Here is an 8,030-nt window from a genome sequence, read left to right on the forward strand (position 1 = left end):
GGTTTCTAAAGTTATAAATTTTTATGTTTTCCAATATTCATTTTCAACGAGTAAATTGACCAATCGAATTCTAATATGAATATTCAAACCTTACCAATTCATTGCAGGATGAGAATCTGGCTTAGAGTTAGGCTATTAGGAAGGCCTGCCACAAATTAATCCAGACAGCAAATGTTTTCAGTTTATTATTACTACTATGGTCGTTCATACTTTAGTAAAGTTGCTGTTCTGACTCACCAACATACTATATACGAGCCAATCGTACCGACTTTACTTTTTTGTTTATACAACAATTGAGCTTAAAATGAATGTTTTAAACATGATTTAATACTGAAAATTTCCTGAACAAAATTTCAAACTTTAATTTTTTTTCGTTTAAATTGTTTCACATTATGTCATGTCATCTTATAGCTGTATATAGCTGAATAAAGTATTAAAGGCTTTTTGTTGAAACTGTACGATGACCTAAAGTTGCTGCGTACATTAACGTCACATGGACCGGATAGATATTTTTCTCATTAGAAACCATACAACGTCATTTTTGTTATATTTAATTCATCGTTACCTTAATTCACTGAAACACTTGGTTCTTGATACAATTACGAGAAACCTTAGTTCATTCTGTTATATAAATACAATGGATAAGCGTTGATTCTTGAAAAAGAATCATGAGCCCGGAGGGCGAATGGTTTGTTTTTCATGAATCAACGCTTATCCATTGTATCTATAACTTAAACTATTGTGTTAATGTCTTTTCAAAATTAAAGCCTTTTCTTAATTAGAAGGTATTGTAAGTGAGTTTAAATAACCATGTTATCGTGTCCAACGATGCATCAATAAATCTATGATCACAATTAATAGGTTAAAAAAATACAAATATAACACAACTCGTCTGCCTTTAAAAAACTTTATATTATCAGGCATCTGAATATTATCCGTTTTTACAAAATAAGACATATTCGAACTTATTACTAATTAAATTGAGAATGGAAATGGGGAATGTGATAAAGAGACAACAACACGACCAAAGAGCATATATGAAGTATATATAATGAGTATGTTACCGAAATTTCTAGCAAGAAGCCTAATTCTAGACGCATCACGATTTTCTCGCATAGGAATTTGCAAATAACCATTTCTAAAATTATGTAGTAAAACAGATGAAATCATACTATATTTATAAAACAAAAATGGACAAATAGAATGTAATCATTTTCGTTTCAAATATGTTTAATAGCCAATAATAATCCAAAAATAAACGGTAAAACTCGCTATTATTACAAAAATATCCACAACAACATCCAAAACAAGAACAAAACTTCGAAAAGGGGTCACACCTTACAACACGTCACTATCAAACTGCTGACCAGATGTGAAAACATTCTGTAGAGCAGTACTTAACTAGATATATGTTTGACGGACACCTTTAAATTCAGTCAACATATTTCAAAATTTCAAAGTATCGGTAAACAGTTAGTAAGTGTCTGACAGATCTAAAGAGTTGTCACACGTTACAACTCCTGACTGTCAAGTTGGTAACCAAATATGAAACAAAGTCTTTCTGTTTATTAGTTTACTGAAAAAAGTGTGACGGAAATATTAGTTTGACGAACGGACGGACAGACAAGGTGGATGCAATATAGCCGTCTTACTCCTAGAGTCGGGTTATACAATTTTTCTTTTAATTTTTCAATTATTTAAATACTGAAACTAAAAAATTAAATTTATCTTCGTCCTAAAATTAGAATGCAAATAACTCATACGTGTACGAGTAAACTTTATAAGTAGAATGGAAATAGCCATATTTGTATGAGTAGACTTAATAAGTCGGATTGAAAAAAGCCGTATTTGTACGAGTAGACGTAATAAGTAAGATGGCGATTCCTACATTTGTACTAATAGACTTAACCAGTGGGATGGAAATAAGCCGTATTAGTGCAAGCAGACCTAATACGAAGAATGGAAATAACCTGTATTTGTTCGAGTACATTTAGTATGTGTCTTTAGATATTACGCGTATACACTCGTAACATTCGTCTGGTCTTCTCTATTAATAATATTAGTTAAAAAGTAAAGTAACAAAAATAACGAACTCCAAAGAAAATTCAGAACGGAAAGTCCCTTATCAAATGGCAAAATCAAAAGCTCAAACACATCAAACGAATGGAAAACAACTTCAAATTCCTCACTTGGTTCGGGCATTTCCTTATGTAGAAAATGGTGGATTAAACCTGGTTTTATAGCTAGCTAAATCTCTCACTTATATGACAGTCGCATATAATAAAATTTATCGGTTTGGATGCGTTCGCTGAGGATTATTGTATCTACCTTCATCAAACCACTCATAGCCAAAAGTATATGAATACTGAAGCAGCTAAAGAAGCAAAACAAATAACATCTATGGTTAGCTTTGTCTGAGTGAGTTTCAAGTTTTGTATAACTTAACAAACGAATCGACTGAAATTTCATCAAAACATCCGAAGTAAATCATTGCCAATGAGAAAACACAACTGATTAAGAATTATACCCATAGGCACTAATCATTAACCAGCAGTGGTAGCAGCTCACTGGTATATACTCAAACTACAAACAGATGCAATATTGTTGTTTTATATGTGTTACAGTAAATGCATATAACTAGGGATTACGTATGACCACTGAAATTTTCAGGTAGCATGTATAATCACTGGTAACTATATATAATCACTAACATTTTCGGGAATTATATATAGTCACTAGAAAAAATGTCAGGGATTATACATAATAACTAAAATCAAGAGACATTGAATGAAAGTTAAATTGATTCTATAAAATTGTCTTTAAACATCTTTAGAAACATGAATATTAAAGTGTTAAAAGAACAATACTCCAATACAAATAATTTATTTTTTCAAACTACATTGTAAATTTGTATGACATCTACTACAGCACATTAACCAATCAACCATTTTCAAATGCAATGCTTTTCAGTTTTCTTGCAACAACATCAACTTTAAAAGAACTTGTCCTTCCCATATTGAATATAATTTTACCGCACGTAAAAGAGAAAAAAGAAAGGTACATTAGAAACACCTGAAAGTACCAAAAAAGTGAATCAGCCACCTCAAACTGATTTCGTGTGATGGATTCAAGCGAATTCTTTGTTTTATGACACATGCGCGTCTTTTAAATAGAATTACCCTTTGGCAAGTTGAAATACGCTGTTAAGAGTTTATAAATTTTAAAATATAAACTGTTTAATATCAATATCATATTCAGGAGGGGTATTTTAGACACCCAGTTTTCGAAAAAAAAACCTTCTGAACATAGTATATATGTATACATCGAATATTAATAAAGATGGTCAAGATACCCTAAGAATTTCAATGCCTGTATTCTTTACCTACCCAAACGTTAGCAAAAACAGCCGCATTTGATAAAGCGCAGATGTTAAATACCACTCCATGAAGGGTAAAAAAGGCATATACGTCTTGGCAAATACGACGGAAAAGATGAACTAGAGATCTCATGCATATATATACCCCGGCAGTGGTGAAATATGAACGATATAAATCTTATAAAATAAAATACTTGAAAAACATAATAGCCACCATCCAATCAAAAATCCAGGAAATTTGAAGAAAATTTAGTTAAAACAAAAATATGTCAAACATGAATTTATTATAGCCAGGGAAAATTTCTTATATTCTAACTATTTTCTTAAATCTGTCGTACAAAAGGTTTAATGACTTAACCAAGATTGAATGTTAGTCCACAATTTAAGATTATTGAAATGCAGACAGATTTTTGCAAAAATCACAGTTACTGTGATTCACCGTAAAAAAATGTTCTAATTTACACTCGTATATGATTAATTTAAAAATAAGTCATTATTACATGTACGGCTATATACTTTTAAACCCACTTTTTTTTACATTTTTATGGGATTAAAATAGCATTAAAAAAATGGTTACAATCTATGGGAATCAACACTGAAAGGGAAAAAAACAACAAGCTCTGTTACCTTTAATATTAACATTTTTTTCAAGTCAGACAAAGGTTCAAAAGACATGTATAATATTTTAAACCAAGGTACAACAACAGTTGTAATTGCAGCTGAGCAAAAATGGGAGATTATATTAAATAAAGTTGTTGGAGATTGGAAAAAATACATAATTGTGTCACTAAATTTTCAAAAAATACCAAGCTCTGTTGGTTTCAATACCGAATTATTCACCGTATTTTAGGTACTTATACTTTACTTTTAAAAATGAACCTTGTACAGTGTAATTTATGTACATTTTGGAAGGAAGAACCAGAAACCATAAAACACTTACTGTGGGGCTGTCATATTGTAGCAGACAATTGGCACCATCTGAATGCTTGGATTTTTGAAGCAACACATATTGAAATTCCACTAAATGTGGATATTGTCATTTTTGGCCTCTATGATAACTATAAACTAAATTTTATAAAAAATAAAGCCATATAACTAGCAAAGTACTTCATTTACAGATCTAAGATGCAAGAGGAAAAACCTCATATAGAGGGACTTAAAAATTATATCAAAGAAAATTTAATTTTAGAAAAGCATATTTCCTCAAAAAATATGAGTGCGAAAGAATATAACATGTACTGAAACCCCTGGGTTAAAGTCACTAATTAGATATTAATGATGAATTATTAATGTATAAATGTGCTTGTACTGTAATTACAATTATCACTTTATTAATGAAAATGTTATACTTCGTCAATATATTGTATTCTGTTATTTCGTAACGTATTATTATTACTATTTTTTTCCTTTCATTTGCTTGAATATGCTTATTTATCTCGCTTGCTTTATTATATGCCACTATAGATAAATATATGTTAATGCCTGTCAATCCATGACGAAGAAAAAAAATAAATTATAAAAAAATTATTACATGTATTATATAAAAAGCGTTTTTCTGAAAATTAAAATAGAATTGCAGTTTTGAAAATGGAAAACGAAATATTTAGCTGGAGGTTTAATTATTCAGCCAAAAATAAATGAATATACTATAATATACATACACAAAACCAACTAAGCAACGCATCATCCTCCACAAATTAATACTGCATCTTTCATCTGCAATAAAATCCATATAACAGATAATAATCATGAAAATATAACTGTAAAAGCTACGGAAGTAACAAACTATCAGTATCAGTTGGAAGTATGGTAGATAATAACCACGTTCACCATCCATAACAATTAGTCGACACGATCTATTTCAATTAGGCCGTGCATCAGTAGGAAGAACAGTATGACAATAGATCGTCAATACTTCAAGAAAACTTCTTAATGACTCTGTGTATAAAAAAAATTCCAATAGGTAGCTTAAGATTATAGCCTTAAGCGTATCCAATCGTATAAACGGTGAAAAGCGCACTATGTCTTTGAAAAAAATGAGTAGATCGTCGAATATTAACATAGAACCTTTCAAAAAAGAAAGGAAGTGTCTTTGAGATTATAGATTTTAATGTTTCATCAAGGATAGAGTTAACTATGATTACAACTTTCATTTTGAAGAAGAAATGACACGCTGGTATTAAAAAAAATCATTTTTCAACCAAACAATTGTCGTTTATCCGCCTATACTCAAATTATGTCATGAGTTGACAGTGGAAAAAAATTACATGTGATTTTATTCCGCTTTTACCGACAGCTAGTGAATTTAATCAATTAATAGATATAAGAAGATGTGGTATCAGTGCCAATGAGACAACTCTCCATCCAAGTCAAAATTAAAAAAAGTAAACCATTATAGGTCAAAGTACGGTCTTCAACACGGAGCCTTGGCTCACACCGAACAGTAAGCTATAAAGGGCCCCAAAAATTACTAATGTAAGTTTGCTTTAGTAAATAGTGATTGTCGATCATCTGCAAATCAAACCATTTACGTGGAGAGTACGAGTGAAATTAATTACCAAGTCAAAAGTCAATTTAATGACCTCATAATTCAAAGTCCTTCATTTTTTTAAATGAAAAAAAAAATGCTGTATTACAATCTTTCAAAGTTACTAATAGCAGCACAATGAAAAAAATCTGAATAAAACATTATTATTATCGGAAGTCATAAAATGCATGCTTGTAAAGCCATTATATATTTTTTTGCCATGCAAATAAGCTAGAATGTGACGATCCCCGAGGGTATCATCAGCACTTCTGTGTTGACATTGATATTGTCATTTTTATAAATCAAATGTTTACAACACTTTGAATTGCTGGTGATACTTAGGATTTTCGATCCCAGGAATAGATTACCTTTGCTGTATTTGGCGAAACCTTTCGAAAATGTTGGCCCTCAATGCTCTTAAGTTCGTTCTTCATTTGTCCTTTTAACTTTTTTGAATTAAGCGTCACTGACGAGTCTGTTGTAGACGAAACGCGCGTTTGACGAACACACTTATAAGGCTGGTAGTTTTGATGAGTTTTTTTTTCTGAAAGATAAAAGTGATATGAATATTCAATCAGCATCAAAAGGAGAAGGTATCATATTGCCGCTTTTATGGTCTCTTGAATTTGAAAATGCGACTCATATTGACTATTGCTAACAGTTATTCATAAAAAGGCCATTTAAGGTCAATAATTTCAGTTCTATGACATCATACCTGACATTCTTTTAAGAGCGTCCAAATTATATTTATCAATAAGAGGAAGATCATGGTCTTAAATTTTTTGACTCGTTTTTAATTTATGAGCCAGACAATGCCTATGCCTCTTTTTATAACACTTACGTTTTTGTTTTTTAAACTGACTGTGAGTTGAATGCTTTGTGTCAAATATATATTAAATTAATAAAAGAGCTAATTTTCAGATTTTTTTTAGAAACTTCGTGGCTATAATAGAATGAGATATTAAAGTTTAGATTGTCCATGTTGTTCTCACATTTGGAACCTCTTTAACAGGCATGAACTTTCTTTGCGTTTACTTGCAAAAATACTTTAAAATAAGGAATTCACTCAACAATTCTTGAATTCTATGGCGTCACAAACATTCATTTCTATGTTATTCCCCTTCTTGATTATCGTTGTTTTTGTATTAACTAAATGAATATATAATCTGGAAGAGATAAACATATTCAAATTCAACAAAAGTTAGCAGTCATATGTTCAACTATACTCCGTTTACATTCGACTTGTCATCTGATTTTCCGTGATTAAGACTACAAATGACACTAACTATTGAAACAGAAACTGGTTACCTTAAGTTCTGAACAAGTTTTTACAGAGGCCTTGTTAATTGATAAAATGTATGTTTTACAAGTTTTGAAATTCGAATATACTGTCCTTTGCTTTTTATTGTCATGCTGTAGATTATCCTTACCCGACTCATTGTCCTTTTGAATATTGTTATACTTATGTCAATTTTATTTCTATCCCCCCCTTAAAAAAATAAAAAATCCTTTGTTGTGTTAACCTCGCATAGTGCGTAGATACATGTAGCAATTTGAAAACACTTCATTCGGTTGTATGTCACTCTTAAAATGTAAAAATATATACAAAAATTATGTATTGACCATTTTGGCGGAAAAGTGGTGTATAGGTTTTGGCTAGTCGGTCGGTCTTACAGTTTTCCAAAAATTGTCAACACAGAATAAGATTAATCCTAACCATAGGAAGATAACTGACAGTAAAATATGCTGTCTAATAAACCACTATATTTAAACCACTATATTTGTTTTAAAATTCAGACACGTTTAAGATCATCTCGCTGAAAACGTTTCATGGTTGTCATCTTCAGTCTTTTGAGCATTACAGCGATTTTTTTCTAGAATACTGATGACATAGTTTCCTTATTTTCAATGCTATCAGGTTGAATCTCGCGAATTACCGGATATTACAAATAACTGAATTTGTCTATGAGACAACAAGAAGCAGATACAGAGATATCAAATTACAATGATACTGTTATGGATTGTCGTAGTTTCACAAAGATTAAATGTGTTTGTGGTCTGCTGTAAGTATGTTTTAAGGCGAGTCCTTAACCCAACGACACAAAGTTTGCTCTGCAAAGGACACCC

Source organism: Mytilus californianus, unplaced genomic scaffold (assembly GCF_021869535.1).
Source record: "Mytilus californianus isolate M0D057914Y unplaced genomic scaffold, xbMytCali1.0.p SCAF_1, whole genome shotgun sequence".
NCBI lineage: Eukaryota > Metazoa > Mollusca > Bivalvia > Mytilida > Mytilidae > Mytilus > Mytilus californianus.